Source organism: Orycteropus afer, unplaced genomic scaffold, assembly GCF_000298275.1.
Source record: "Orycteropus afer afer isolate SDZICR_OR568_19922 unplaced genomic scaffold, OryAfe1.0 scaffold00003, whole genome shotgun sequence".
Lineage (NCBI taxonomy): Eukaryota > Metazoa > Chordata > Mammalia > Tubulidentata > Orycteropodidae > Orycteropus > Orycteropus afer.
In genome coordinates this window covers 6506415-6523056 of record NW_006921590.1, presented here as the reverse complement: position 1 = coordinate 6523056, position 16642 = coordinate 6506415, and positions in this window count along the sequence as shown.

The following is a 16642-nucleotide window of genomic DNA, read 5'->3' as shown; positions in this document are numbered from 1 at the left end:
ACTTGGCTACATGCAGGATTCAAGCGTGCCATAAGCTAGAGACCATTCCCAAAGTGGCTGCTTATATACTGGAAGCAGACCACATCCCTAAAGCAGCTACTCAGCTGCTTGTGGTACACTTCACTATGGAGTTGATTGCCAGGCTTATTATGGGGAATAACTACCACCAGCTGCCCAGCCAAGTTGACACACAACCTTAACTACCATAGAGCTGTTACAAATAAGTTTGGAAAAGAATACCACAATTAAAAAGCAACAAGAAGTTAGATGTTCACAAAAGAATAAATGAATGAGTGATAAATAGATGACAAAATCTAATGTTACTGATAATTGAAGAAACACAAAATAATTAGATACTATTTTTACATTATGAAATTGAAAAAGTTATAAGTGGTAACACTAAGTATGGAAGAGGGCTTGGAGAAACAACACTCTCATAAATGATGCTGAGAAAAAAGTTGGTGTGATTTATTTGGGTGGCAATCTGGCAAAAGATTACAAAAGCTTTAAAATATGTACACTTTTTGACCAAGAAATTATGCTAATAAAAACTTAATGCAAATATTATCAAGTCAATGAAAGTGTTATTTACTGCAATAGTACTTATAATAGCAAATGTTTAGAAATCTTTTAAGTGTCTGAAAATTGTTGTTGTTGTTATGTGCTGTCGAGTCAGACCCGACTCATAGTGATCCCTCCTTGGGTTTCTGAGGCAGTATCACTACGGAAGTAGATTGCCCAACCTTCCTTCCGAGGAGTGGCTTGTGCGTTTGAACCACCAGCCTTCTGGTTAGCAGTCAAGTGTCTTAGGCACTACGCTACCAGAGCTCCTATCTGAAAATTAGGGATAATTTAGTTGTGATATTATCAAAGAATGGAATATTAAGCAGGCTTTAAAGTTATAAATATAGAATTACATTTATAATATTGATAATATTTTTACTAAATTGTCAAGAAATATGAAACAGATTTTGATCCCACTAATTTTATCACAGTTTTGCATAAATACATCTTTCTATCTACAAAATGAGGAAATTATCTAGAAAGATACACATCAAATGTTAACAGTGGCTGTTTCAAGATATAGAAATATGAATTATCTTTATATTCATTTTTACTTATTTTTTTTATTTGTATAACAGGGATAAAATAAAATTTAAAACTATTGATATATTTTCTTTCTTTCACCATTGGAAAATGATTTTAAGAAGCTGTGGATACCACATGCTAAATGTACACACACTGAGGAGAAAGAGTATCGAAGGCCTTGCTGTTCCTCACTTCCATGGAAAAGGAGAGCTGTGACAATTTATGACAAATTTCCAGAAATCTCAGTGAGTAATGCAAACATTAAATAATGCCTAATCAATAGATTTGGAATAATAAAGGGTCCAACTTTATAAAGGCAGATTTTGCAAATGCCTATGGATGGTGATTTAAACTTGGCAGTGTGTATTTGGTTGGTTTCATGAAATAGAAAAGTGCTTTATGGCAAAATCTGCCTTTCACATGAGATTTTCTTGCACCCATTACTTTATTCCTTGTTACATGGCTTGTTGAAACATTATATGAAGTAACCAAGCCCAGAATTACTCCCACAGCTAAAAAGCACAAAAGTGAGAGATTTAGTTAACCATAAAAAGAAGATAGAAACCTTTTTTCCTATTTTCATAGATTTAAAAATTTGCTGCAATTTGCTATGTTGGCATTAGCATGCCCTTAAATAGTTCTGTGCAAACTTCAGCTGGAGTCTGTTAGAAATGTTTTCCTTGTAGCCCCCACACAGATTTGAAAGGTAGGAAATTCTTTGATCACTGAGAACCATGGCAAGTGTGGTTTGGGTTTTTTTTTTTTTTTTTTTGGTATGCATTTGGTGTTTAATAAATTTATTTGAATGAATAAATGAATGAATGGGCTTAATCTATAACAGACTTGCAAGCATAAACATATATCACATTAGGAGAAAACTCTTTTGAGGAAGTAGAAAGCTAATACAAATTCAAGGAGAAAAAGAAATGCCATTAAATTGCCAACTGTCAAAAAATTTATTCATGTATTTTTATTTATTTAAACTTATTATTGAGATTTGAGTGTAAGTTTACAGAGCAAGTTGGTTTTCCATTCCACAATTCACCCATTTTGTTTTGTGGTTGATTGCAATCCTCATAATGTAACAACACTCTTTCCACTCCCTGCCGGTGTTCACCATTCAGCCTCTTTTCCTACCCCTTCCTGACTTGTGAGCATTATCCCTGGGCAAGTACTGCCCTTTTGATCACATATGGTTGATTGTTCTAAGAAGTGCATACCACCCTAGTGTTATTGTTCTTCTTATAGGCCTGTCTGTTGTTTGGCTGAAAGCTGAACCATGAGGATGAGTTCAGTTCCAGCCCTCAAGGGTGTGTAAGGACCATAGTTTTTGGGGTTCCACCATTCTCAGACCAGTAAGCCTAGTCTTTTTTTTTTTTTTTTAAATTCAATTTGAATTTTGTTCCACATTTTTCTCACACATTATTCATGACCTTGTATTGTGATCCACTTCTGAGCAATGAGCAGTGGTAGCTGGGTACCCTCTAGTGCTTTTGGTCTCAGGATTGTGTAGGCTAAGGCTCGTGTAGTTCATTAGTTCTTTAACTAATTATTTCCTTGCATCTTTGATTTTATTCATTCTTCTTTGCTCCAGATGGGGAGAGATTAATAGTGGCACTTTAGATGGTCATTCAAAAGCTTTTAAGACCTCAGTTGCAATTCACCAAAGTAATATGTAGAACATTGTCTTTGTGGATTATGTTATGCCAATTGCCCTTAATGTCCCTTGACCCTTGAGACTGAGGTCATAAGCATGCCCAGTGACTAATTCCCTGAAGGTGTTTTGTTATGGTTAAGAAGTTTCCATAATTTTGCCCCCTGTAGGAGCTCTGGTGGCGTAGTGCTTAAGGTACTTGACTGCTAACCAGAAGCTTGGCGGTTCAAACCCACCAGCCACTCCTCAGAAGGAAGATTGGGCAATCTACTTCTGTAGTGATACTGCCTCGGAAACCCAAGGAGAGGTCACTGTGAGTCAGGTCTGACTTCACAGCACATAACAACAACAACATACTCTACTATATCCATGGATATATTTGTAGCACATAAAAATACATATGTAGATATATCCCCTGTCAAAGCTATCTATATTTGTGGGTGTCGTCCCATTCATCTTCTGGCACTTACTCAGCTTGTGTGTCTATTTATGTCTTTACTCATAGATTATTGTTATTTTTGTTACTGCAGGACATGTACATGTATTTTGTTACATGTAATACTATTTACCTTTGTTGCCTTTAACTCTTCTGCTATTTCCATTGCCTTCCTTTGCCTTGATCATTTTGTGCTGACCTTCTCCTTACTATGTATCTATCACCTTTTCCTTCACATAAATATGTACCTATCCTCTCGTCATAAGGAAGGTTGGGCAATCGACTTCTGTAGTGATATCGCCTCAGAAACCCAAGGAGGGGTCACTATGAGTCGGGTCCGACTCCACAGCACATAACAACAACAACATCCTCTGGTTAAAGATTTACTATCCTCCTCCCATCCCTGGTAACCTTCAAAGAATGTTTCTTTCTGTGTATAAAAACCTTTTGTTGACTTTTTACAGTAGTGATCTTTTCACTCCTCTAGGTTCTCCATGTTATGAGGTATTTCTCAGATTCATCATTATTCTTTAATGTTGCATAATTGCAGTGCTGTGAATTGCTTGGTATGTCCCTTCTACCCATGGTGTTTGTGACTCCAACCAAGATGCCTGGGTGGGACTATGCAAATGTAAGGTGCTTATGGTCCACCAAGGAGATTGGATAGCTTGTTAATAGTGTAAATAAGTTGCATGGCACCTTTGTGAGGGTAGTTATTATTGTTGTTATATGCCATCGAGTCAGACCCAACTCACAGCGACCCCTCCTTGGATTTCCAAGGCAGTATCACTACGGAAGTAGATTGCCCCATCTTCCTTCAGAGGAGTGGCTGGTGGGTTTAAACTGTCAGCCTTCTGGTTAGCAGTCAAGTGCCTTAGGCACTATGTTACCAGAGCTCCTTTGTGAGGGTGGGACCATGCAAATAAGGTATACAGAACCCCAATTGGAGATTGGTCAGTTTTGCCATTCTGCTAGGCTTAAAATGAGCCATCCCAGAAGCAGAAAAGTGGGGGATCTCACTACCATCAAGAAAGAAGAGCCAGGGGTAGGGCACATTCTTTGGACCTGAGATTTCTGCACTGAACCTCTTCCATCCAAAAGACAGAGATCTCTGATACCAGATATGATGAGAAGTAGTGGCAGAGAAACAGCAGCAGCAAATGCAGCAGAACCGAGGGACTGGTGTAAGAGACAGTGGTGGGTCCATGGAGCGAGAGAGCTGAGTGCCTTCAGGGTGAGGTGGGTGTCTCGGGGAATTTATTGGCAGAGCTAAAAAGAACTTTGTAAAACTTGCCATAGCAGGACAAAGGCCAGGCCAAGGGGCCAAAGGCCAGAGAGAGACTTGGCTTTGGGCATGGATTAGGGGATACTGACCTGATGGAAGAAATATATCCTGAGCATTCCCAATCCTGAACTGTAAACTGTTACTTCCCTAATAAATCCCATAATCATGAGTGTTATCTGTAAGGTTTGTGTGGTTAAGGCAGTGGATTATGAAACCAAGCACCTAAGTAGAGAGTGTTGTGGAAGGGACGATTGATGTCAGATTTGGTAAGGAGTTTGGAGGTTAGAGGCATGTCTGACCGCCATCTCATAGTAATCAACCTTCAGCTGTTGATCTTTATCTTCCTCCACCTGTGTGAAATTAGTAGAGGTCAGACACTGCCTTCACACCACTTTTACAATAGTATTCTATTGTGTCTTGTTACCATAGTTTGTCAAAGATCAGCTGTCCATAGGTGATGGCTTAACTTCTGGGTTCTCAATTCTGGTCTCTTGGTCTATGTCTGTCATTGTACTAATACCATGCTGTTTTGATAATGTTAACTACATAGTAAGTTTTGAGATCAGGGAGTGTGGAGCCTCCTACTTTGTTCTTCTTTAGTAGAACTTTGCTTATCCAGGGTCTCTTTCCTTTCTATAAAATGTTGGTGATTAGTTTTTACATCTCTTTAAAGAATGATGAGAGAACCTGGATCAGGATTGCAATATATCTGTGAATCACTTTGGGTAGTAATGTCATTTTCATAATGCTAAGCATTTCTATTCATAAGTATGGTATATTCTTCCATTTACATGAATCAATTTTGGTTTCTCATAGTGGTGCTTTGTGGTTTACTTTGTATAGGTTGCTTGTATCTCTGTTTGGATTTATTCCTAAATACTCATCTTTTGGGTGACAATTGGCAATAGTATTGTTTTCCTCATTTCATTTTCAAAGTTCTCTTTGTTAGTGTAGAGGAATCCAACTGATTTTTTTTTTAAGAAATATATATATGTATATTTAAATTATGTGGGTGCAAGTTTGCAGAGCAAATTCATTTTCCAAACAACAGTTCATATATATTTTGTTTGACATTGATTGCAATCCCCACAATGTAACATCTCTCCTTTTCCCACTTTCTTCCTGTGGCTTCCTTTTTCCTATGTCCTTCTTTCTCATGCGTTCCTTCTCTCTGATGTATGTCCCTGTGCAAATAGGGACATACTGATCTCCCATGGTTGATTGTTCTAAGGAGTGCACCGACCTAGTGTAAATGTTCACCCTTTATGCCTGTCTATTGTTTGGCTGGAAGCCATGGGAGTGAGTTCAATTTCAGGTCTGAATGGTAACTAGGGACCATTGTCTCAAGGGTTTCACAGTTTCTATCAGACAACTGAGCCTGGTTGTTTTTATAATTTTGAGTTCTGTCTCACATTTTTATCCCATTCTATCCAGGATCTCCCATATAGATCCCTTTCTGAGTGGTTGACAGTGGTAGCTGGGCACCATCTGGTTTTTCTGGTCTCAGGGTCATGTAGGATGAGGTTTGCTACAATCAGTTTCTTGGACTGTTTCCATGAATCTTTATTTTTCTTCATTATTCTTTGCTCCAGATAAGGAGAGACCAATTGCTGTATCTTAGTTGGTTGCTTAGTAGCTTTTAAGATCCCAGTTGCTTCTAACCAAAGTATGATGTAGAACAATGTTTTTGTATAGTATTTCATATCAATTGAGCTTGATGTGCCCTGCGACCATGGTTCTGAGCCCACAAGCCCTACCTAATATTTGTTCCTTCAGGGTGGTTGGCTGTAGCTAAAAAGTTATCATAACTTTGTCCCCTGTTACCTCTGATATATATGGCTGTTCTGATAGCACATACAAATATATATGTATCATCTGCCATACTTAAAAATGGTCATGGGTATATTCCCTTTTGCCTAGACATATTTGATCATTCAGCCTGTCTACCTCTGTATCCACCTGTAGATCTTTGTTATTATTGATAATGCAGTACCAAAAACCAAACCAAACTCAATGCCATCAAGTCAGATCTGACTAATGGTGACCACTCCTTGGGCTTCTGAGGTGGTATCACTACAGAAGCAGATTGCCCAATCTGCCTTCCAAGGAGTGGCTGGTGGGTTTGAACAGCAGTATTGTATATGAAAAAATGTTTATCTTTGTTGTCTGTACCTCTTGTGCAACTCTCTGTGTCTTCCTTTTCCTTAGTGTTACTGTATTGGTCACTCACTTTTGCCATATTGCCTTTTCCTTCACCAAAATCAATACTTATTTCTTATGTATCTAGCATTTTTCCTCCCCTCTCCTCCCATACCTGGTACCAACAAACTTTCCTTCCATGTATAACCTTTCTTTGACTTTTTACAATAGTAGACTCATACAATATTTATCCTTCTGTGATTGACTTATTTCACTCAGCACAATAACCTCCAAGTTCATCCACATTAGTCTTGTGGCTTTTACATTATTTTTTAGTGTTGCATAGTATTCCATTATCTTCCAAATGATTTTTGTGTGTTGATCTTGTGCCTGCCATTTAGCTGAATCCTTCTGTTACTTCTGGTAGTTTGCTTATTGACTCTTTGGGATGGTCTATGAATAGGATTAGGAGCTCTGGTAGCATAGTGGCTAAAGCACTTGACTGCTAACCAGAAGGCTGGTGGTTCAAACCCACCAGCCACTCCTCGGAAGGAAGGTTGGGCAATCCTACTTCCGTAGTGATACTGCCTCAGAAACCCAAGGAGGGGTCGCTATGAGTTGGGGCCGACTTGATGGCATATAACAACAACAATAACAACATGAATAGGATTATATCATTTGCAAATAGAGATCGTTTTATTTCTTCTTTGCCAATATGAATGCCCTTTTCTTCCCTTTCTTGCCTTATTGCTCTGGCTAGGACTTCCAATAAAATGTTTAAAAACAGTGGTGATAAAAGCCACTTTTGTTTGATTCCAGTTCACAAGGAGAATGTTTTCAGTCTCTTTCTATTGAAACCAGTGTTGGCCATCTGAGTATTACTTCTATCTTTTGATGTTTCCTGTATTATTCAATATTTAGCCCATATAATCTTTCAGTATTTTAACTCGAGCCCTGAATTTTTTCTTCAGTTCTTTCAGCTTGAGAAATGCCAAGCAGGATGTTCCTTTTGGTTTTCCAACTCCAGGTCTTTGCACATTTCATTATAATAATTGACTCTTCTCGAGCTGCTCTTTGAAATCTGTTCAGCTATTTTATCTTGTCATTTCTTCCATTTGCTTTAGCTACTCTCCACTCAAAGGCAAGTTTCAGAGTCTCTTCTGACATCTATTTTGGTCTTTTCTTCCTTTTCTGTCTTTTTAATGACTTCTTACTTTCTTCATGCATGATGTTCTTGATGTCATCACACTATTCCTCTGGTTTTCAGTCACTGCTTTTCAGTGTGTCAAATCAATTTTTCAGATAGTCTGTAAATTCAGGTGGGATATAATCAAGGCCATATCTTGGCTCTTGTGGACTTGTTTTAATTGTCTTCAGCTTCATCTTGAACTTGTATATGAGCAGTTGATGGTCTGTTACACAGTCAGCTCCTGGGCATGTTTTGGCTGAAGAAATTGAGCTTCTCTATCACCTCTTTCCACAGGTATAGTCAATCTGATTCCTGTATACTCCATCTGGCTAGTACACATGTATAGCTGTTGTTCATTTTATTGAAAAAAAGTATTTGCAGTGAATAAGTCCTTTGTCTTGCAAAATTCTGTCATGCAATTTCCAGCATCATTTCTATCACCAAGGCAATATTTTCCAACTATTGTGATTCTTCTTTGTTTCCAAACTTCTCATTCAAATCACCAGTAATAAACAACACCTCTTGATTGCATGTTTGTCATGAAATGTTCCAATTATTATTGGATGTTTGCAGCTGTTTCTTCTCATTTTGAGTCATGCCACATCAGCAAATGGAGGGCCCAATAGCTTTACTCCATCCACATCATTAAGGTCAACTCTACTCTAAGGAGGTGACTCTTCCCCAGACATATTTTGAGTGCCTTCTGACAAATCTCTTGGGCTCATCTTCTGCAACTGTATCAGACAATGTTCCAGGGTTATTCATAAAGTTTTCCAATAACATATCAGACAGTGTTTCACTGCTATTCAAAAGGTTTTCACTGGCCAATTCTTTGAGAAGTGGATGGTGCCTTCCTTCTTCCAAGTCTGTCTTAGTCTGAAAGCTCTGCTGAAACCTGTTTACCATGGGTGATGCTGCTGGTATTTGAAATAGCAGTAGCATAATCTCAAACCTCACAGCAACAAACAAGCCACCACAGTATGACAGACTGCCAGATGAGTAGTGGAACATGGACTGTACGAAGTATGAATGTAGGAAAATTGGAAGTTGTCAAAAATGAAATGGAACACATAAAGACTGATATCCTAGCCATTAATGAGCTGAAATGGTTTAGGCCATTTTGAATGAGACAGTCATATGGTCTACTATGCCAGGAATGACAAATTGATGAGGAATGACATGACATTCATCATCACAAAGACTATCTCATGATATATCCTGAAGTACAGTGCTGCTAGTGATAGGATACACTACAAGAAAGACACCTGCATAGGAAGACCATACACTTACAAGGAAGACCAGTTAATATTACTATTATTCAAATTTACACACCCATCACTAAAGCCAAAGATGAGGAAATTGAAAGTTTTACCAACTTCTGCAATCTGAAACTAACCAAACATGAAATCAAGATATATTAATTACTACTGGTTATTAGAATACAAAAGTTGGAAGCAAAAAAGTATTACTGGTAGTTGGGAAATATGGCCTTGGTGGTAGTAATGATGCTGGAGATGACACGATAGAATTTTGCAAGACCAATGACTTATTCATTGCAAATACCTTTTTCATCAACATAAATGGTGGCTATACAAGTGAACCTCACCAGATGGAATGCACAGAAATCAGATCAACTGCATCTGGCCAAAATAAGGCCAGGAGCTGACCATGGAACAGACCATCAACTGCTTGTATACAAGTTCAAGTTGAAGCTGAAGACAATTAAAACAAGTCCACAAGAGCCAAGATATGACCTTGATTATATCCCACCTGAACTTACAGACTATCTGAAGAATTGACTTGACGCACTGAAAAGCAATGACTGAAAACCAGAGGAATAGTGTGATGACATCAATAACATCATGCATAAACAAAGAAGTCATTAAGAAGACAGAAAAGAAAGAAAAGACTAAAAGGGATGTCAGAAGAGACTCTGAAGCTTGCCTTTGAGTGGAGAGTAGCTAAAGCAAATGGAAGAAATGACAAGATAAAAGAGCTGAACAGAAGATTTCAAAGAGCAGCTTGAGAAGAAGTCAATTATTATAATGAATTGTGTCAAGACCTGGAGTTGGAAAACCAAAAGGAACATCCTGCTTGGCATTTCTCAGGCTGAAAGAACTGAAGAAAAAATTCAGGCCTTCACTTGCAGTATTGAAAGATTGTATGGGCAAAATATTGAATGATGCAGGAAACACCAAAAGAAGATGGAAGGAATACACAGAGTCACTGTGCCAAAAAGAACTAGTAAATCTTCATCCATTTCAGGAGGTGGCACATGTTCAAGAACCAATAGTACTGAGGGAAGAGGAGGAAGCTGCAGTCAAGGAAGTACCAAAAAAACAGGCTCCAGAAATTGATGGAATACCCATTGAGATGTTTCAACAAATGGATGCTGTGCTGGAGGCACTCACTTGTCTACGCCAACAAATTTGAAGACAGCTACCTGGACAACTGACTGGAAGAGATCCATTTTTTTGTACCAATTCCAAAGAAAAGTGATCCCACAGTATGTGGAACTTATCAAACATCATTAATATCTCACACTAGTAAAATTTTGCTGAAGATATTTCAAAAATATTTGCAGCAATATATTGACAAAGAACTTCCAGAAATGCAAGTTGGATTCAGCAAAGGACTTGGAATGAGGGATATCATTGCTGATGTCAGATGGATCTTGGCTGAAAGCAAAGTATACCAGAAAGATATTTTTGTGTTTTACTGACTATGAAAGAGCATTGAATTGTGTTGTTGTTGTTGTTGTTATGTGCCATCGAGTCAGACCTGACTCATAACTACCCTTCCTGGGGTTTCCAAAGCAGTATCACTACGGAAGTAGATTGCCCAACCTTCCTACCTTCCTTCCAAGGAGTGACAATTGTGTGGATCATAACAAATTCTGGATAACATTGAGAAGAATGGGAATTCCAGAACATTTAATTGTACTCATGAAGAACCTGTACATAAATCAGGAAGCTGCATGTTTAAAATCAGGCAGGCCGTGTGTCAGGGTTGTATCCTTTCATCATACTTATTCAATCTGTATGCTGAGCAAATAATCCAGGAAGTTGGACTCTATGAAGAAGAGTGTGGCATCAGTATTAGAGGAAGACTCATTAACAACCTGCGATACACAGATAACACAACCTGACTTGCTGAAAGTTAAGATGACTTGAAGCATTTACTGATGAAGATCAAAGACTACAGTCTAAAGTATGGATTACACCTCAACATAAAGAAAACAAAAATCCTCACCACTGGACCAATTAGCAGCATCATGGTACACAGATAAAAGATTGAAACTTGTCAAGGATTTCATATTACTTGGGCCCACAGTCAATACCAATGGAAGCAGCTATCAAGAAATCAGATGTCATACAGTACTGGGCATATCTGCTGCAAAAGACTTTAAAAAAGTGCTGAAGAGCAAAGATGTCTCTTTGAAGACTAAGTTGTGCCTAACCTAAGCAATGGAATTTTCAGTAGCCTCATATGCATGTGAATACTAGACATTGAATAAGGAATACTAAAGAAGAATTCAGGAGCTCTGGTAGAGTGGTGCCTAAGGCACTTGACTGCTAACCAGAAGGCTGGCTGTTCAAATCCAACATCCACTCCTCGGAAGGAAGGTTGGGCAATCTACTTCCATAGTGATACGGCCTCGGAAACCCAAGGAGGGGTCGCTATGAGTCAGATATGACTGAACAACAGTGGGTAAAGAAGAATTCATGTTTTTGAGTTCCTTATTCATTGTCCAGCTCACAGATGCATATGAGGTGATTGAAAATACAATGGTTTGTGTCCGGCACACATTAGTCTTTAAGGAGATATCTTGCTCTGCAACACCTGAAAAAGTTCTTTTGCTGCTGATTTTCCCAGTACTACCCATTGTTTGATATCTTGACTGCTGCTTCCATTGGTGTTGATTGTAGAACCAAGTAATATGAAGTCTTTAACAACTTCAATCTTTTCTCCACTTATTGTGATGCTGCTTATTGGTCTAGTTGTGAGAATTTTTGTCTTGTTTATACTGAAGTGTAATCCATACTGCACACTGTAGTCTTCAGTCTTCACAGTAAGTGCTTCAAGTCATCCTCATTTTCAACAAGCAAAGGTGTGTCATCAGCATATCACAGGTTATTAATGAGTCTGCCTCCAATCCTGATGCCATGTTCTTTGTCATATAGTCCAGCTTCTCAGATTATTTGCTCAGCCTACAGATTGAATTAAGTATGGTGAAAGGATACAACCCTGTTGCACTCCTTTCTTTATTTTAAACCATGCAGTGTCCCATTGTTTTGTTCGAACAACAGCCTCCTGGTCTGTGTACAGGTTCCTCGAGGTGATACTGCATGGTGTAAAATCAGGAAAGGTGTGTATCAAAGTTGTATCCATTCACCATACTTATTCAGTCTGTATGCTGAGCAAATAATCTGAGAAGCTGGACTATATGAAGAAGAATGTGGCATAAAGATTGGAGGAAAATTCGTTTACAACCTGCAATACACAGACGACACAACTTTGCTTGCTGAAAACAAAAAGAATTTAAAGCACTTACTGATGAAGATCAAAGAGTACAGCTTTCAGTACATATTATACTTCAACATAAAGAAAGCAAAAATCCTTACAACTGGAACAATAAGCAACATCATATTAAACAAAGAAAAGTTGAAGTTCTCAAGGATTTCATTTTACTTGGATCTGCAATCAGTGGACATGGAAGCAGTAGTCAAGTAATCATAGGATGTATTGCATTGGGGAAATACACTGCAAAAGACCTCTTTAAAAGATTAAAGAGAAAATATGTTCACTTTGAAGACTAAGATGCATAGTTTTGGTCAGGTAGTGCTGCTCTGACAGAAAATACCACAAGTGAATGCCTTTAACAAACCAGAGTTTATTCTCTTACAGTTTAGGAAGCTAGAAGTCTGAGTTCAAAGTGCCAACTCTAGGGGTTGGGTGAAGGACCCACAACCTTGAGTTTCAACTCTGCCTGTTGCTGCCAATCCATGGAAGCTGGAGGCTTTTCTTAACTCAGGCAGCTGCTGGCTACTGAGACTGGCAAACCCAAGGTCAACAAATAAAATGTCACAGTCCCAAGATTATCAAGCAAAACTGCAGACCACTAGTTAAAAATTCCCAAGATCGGCAGAAAACGTGGCAGCACACTGATGATTCAGCTAAATGCAGGATCCAGATGTGCCAAGGAGTTCAAGGCCTTTCTCAAAGCTCTCGTCTTATATATTGGAAGAAAACCACATCCCTAAGGCAGCTACTCAGCTGCTCACAGTAGATTCCACCATGGAACTGGTTACCAGTTACAGGGAATACCTATATCCAGCTGCCCAGTCACTCAAAACCAGGCCCAGCCAAGTTGACACGTAATCGTAACTACTGCAGTGCACCTGACCTAAGCCATGGTATTTTCAGTCACCCCATATGCATGCAAAAACTGAACAATGAATAACAAAGATCAAAAAAGAGTTTATTAACTTGAATTATGATGTTGGCAAAGAATATAAATATAACATGGACTGACAGAAGAACAAATAAATCTGTCTTTTGTGAAGTACAGCCATAATGCTTCTCAGAAGTGAGGATAGAGAGACTTCACCTCTCATACTTTGTTCATGTCGTCAGGAGGACTTGTCCCTGGAGAAGGATATCATGTTTGATGAAATAGTGGGTGGGTGAAAAAGAAGAAGCCCCTCAATGAGATGGATCGACACAGTGGCTGCAACAGTGGACATAAGCAATTGCAAGAATGGCACAGGCCTGGACAGTGTTTTGTTCTGTTTTACCTAGGGTCACTATGAGTATAAACTATTCAATAGCACCTAACAATGTAGGGACAAAAATGCTTCTACATCTGGGTTGATTTCTGGGTGATGTTGTGTGTCTTAATCTCAGGTTTTGTCTGCTGTTGTTAGTTCTGTGTCTGAGGTCCCTTTACCATTTCTCATAAGGTTGGTTTGGTTTTTAAAAATTCCCTTAATTTCTGTTTATCTGGAAATGTCCTAATAGTGCCATTATATTTGAGGAACAATTTTGCTGGATATATAATTCTTTGCTGGCAACTTTGTCTTTTTCTTTCAGGGTGTTATATATGTTATCCCATTGCTTTCTTGCCTACATAGCTTCTGACTAGAAATCTGAACTTAGCCTTTGTTGGTTCTCCTTTGTAGGTAACTTTTTTTTTTTTTTTTCTTGAGCTGCTTTAGGGTTCTTTCTTTGCATTTGGTTTTAGGCAATTAGATTTTGATATGTGCTTGTGATTTTCTTTTAAGGACTATCCCATTTGTGGTTCTTGATGCTTCTTAAATGCGTGTCTTTTCATCCTTCATGATGTTAGGGAAGTTTTCTTCCAACAAATCTCAACAATTTCCTTGGTGCTTTTTGTTTGTTTGTTTGTTTTTGTCTTATTCTGGAAGTCTGATTACACATAAGTTGTTCCTCTTGATGGTGACCCACAAAATCTTAGGCTTCTTCATTTTTTTTTTTTTCATTCTTTATTTCAAATTGTTCCTTAATGGATTAGTATCAAGAGATTTGTCCTCACTTTCATTAATTGTCTTCAGTTCTACTCCTCTGCTTTCCCAATGCTTTATCTATTTCTGAAATTTTAGTTTTATTCTGGATTTGTATGGTTTTTAATTTTCCATTTATTTTGTCTGTTCTTGTATTCTTTTTTTAAAAAAATATCTTCTAGAGTTTTTTCTGTGTTTTCTTCAATTTTGTCTTTGGTTTCTTTGATCTTTATGTCAATCCATTGAAGGTATCCAAATATAATTCTTTTGAATTCCTTATCAGATAGTTTCAGTACCATTTCTACCTTGGAAATTTTTTGGATTCTTTATTTTGGTCACTGCTTGAAGTCAACTTTTCCTTTTTTTTGTTTTCTTTTCTTTCTTTTTACGTAATTTGAAGTTCTGTGTAGTCTCCAAAACATTGTGGTTTCATGGATTTATTTGTTTGCCCTGTTTTTTTGTTTTGTTTTGTCTTAATATATCTAGGCAATGGGGCAAGTGTGCTACTTTGGTCACTAGTCTGGCACACTGGTTATTCCTTACATGTTTACAGATGTATTTGGTAGTAGGTAGCAAGGTGGGCATAAGTCTCTGATTGCTGGTCATGTAGAGCAACTGAAAGCAGGTCGGTGGGTGTTGTTGACTGTCAGCAGTCCAGTGGTTCTGGAGCAGGCAGTGGTACTCATCCATTGGTGGTACCACAGGTATGGTGGGTATGGCTTGGTAGGGTCACTGGCACCTGATTGCTGGGGTTAAAAAAGATATAAGGATATGGGAAAGAGGAAGGGAAAAAAAAAGGAGACAGCAGAACTAAGATGAATTTTAAAAAGAAAAAGAAATAAGGGGCAGAAAAAAGCAGCACAATATTAGCACTAGCACCCAGCTGCCAAAAATGGCTGCAGCAGAGGTAAAGCACTTGCTCTGTGGGACAACACCACTATTCATGGAGAGGCAGGGATAGGCACTGCTGAACACAGAGGTGGTGTGGTGTGGGCCACCTGCTCAATGGAATAAAAGAAATAAAAGTATGGAAGAAGAAGATTAAAAAAAAAAAAAGAAGAAGAAGGCTAGTGAGAAGAACTAAGAAAGGGAAAAAAAAATGGCTCAGTACTAGCCCAAGCTCCATGGAAATGCATATTGTTCACTGTGGAGGACTAGGGTCAACACCCCTGCTGATCACATAGGATCAGAAAAAAGGAAAGAGAAGGGAAAGAAAGGAAAAAAAATAACTGAGGGTATGAAGGAAGAATTAAGAAGAAAAAGAATATGGCATAGCACTGGCAGTGGGGTGAGAACTTGGACTGGCTGCTGGGTGGACAGGAAGTGCTCTGGTCACTGGGAGGTTATGTGAGGTGAAAGAGGAAATCACACCTCTCTGCTTGTTGATTACCAGCGTGCCTGCAGGTGCAGTTCTGGGTGAATGGAGCCTGTAATCTGGTTCTTTACTTAATCAGAACACTGCTTGCAATAATTCAGAATGACTACACTATGCCAGACTTTTGGGAATTCACTGTTCCATATGCCTCCTTGTTGGCTGTTTTCATTCAATGTATTCCTCTAATAAGTATTTGATTTACTTCTGTATCCTTCCTTTGAAGCTCTGGCTTCAAGGATTGTCATCTGTATCCATTTCACTTAGTTTTTTGGGTCTTTCTTGTAGAGTATGGATCATATGTCTGCCTAGTTGGCCATCTTGGATCCTTCCTTCAACTATGGTTTTAAAAAATCCAGAATGCTCCAAGATTTTCAAAGTAAGGTTATTCAGAGTAACTACAGTTAAGGGTGCTAAAGTTTCAGCCTATGCCTTAGAGAAATACGCTGGACAGATGTCTCAAGAAAGGCTTCTTCTTCCTGGTTTACTCTGGACTGACATCTTTAAACAAAATTCTATATGTGAATTGCAGAGTTCTGATTTTTCCACACCCTCATCTGGAGAATAGAATAAGCCTTTGTGGAAGAGAGAAATGAAAAGTATAAAGGTCAGGTGATGTCTTGCTCAGCTTTTTTTATTAGTAAAAGTGGAATTTTCCAAAGGATAGATAAAATTCTCAGTTCGAAATTTACAGGATATTAGTTTTTTTATTTATCTCTCATGCCATTAAATATTTAGCAAAAGTAGTTGGATAAAATCACGATTATGTTCAAATCAATAAATGCTTTAGAAGCCAAGATTTATTATTTTCTAATAATATCTTTGTTTTAGAAAATAGAAAGGACAGAAAGATCATCTGTAATCTTCATGCCCAGTGATGATCACTTTTAATGTTCTTATATATTCTAATCTATGTATATTTATTTACGTAAAATGACATTTTTACAATATTTG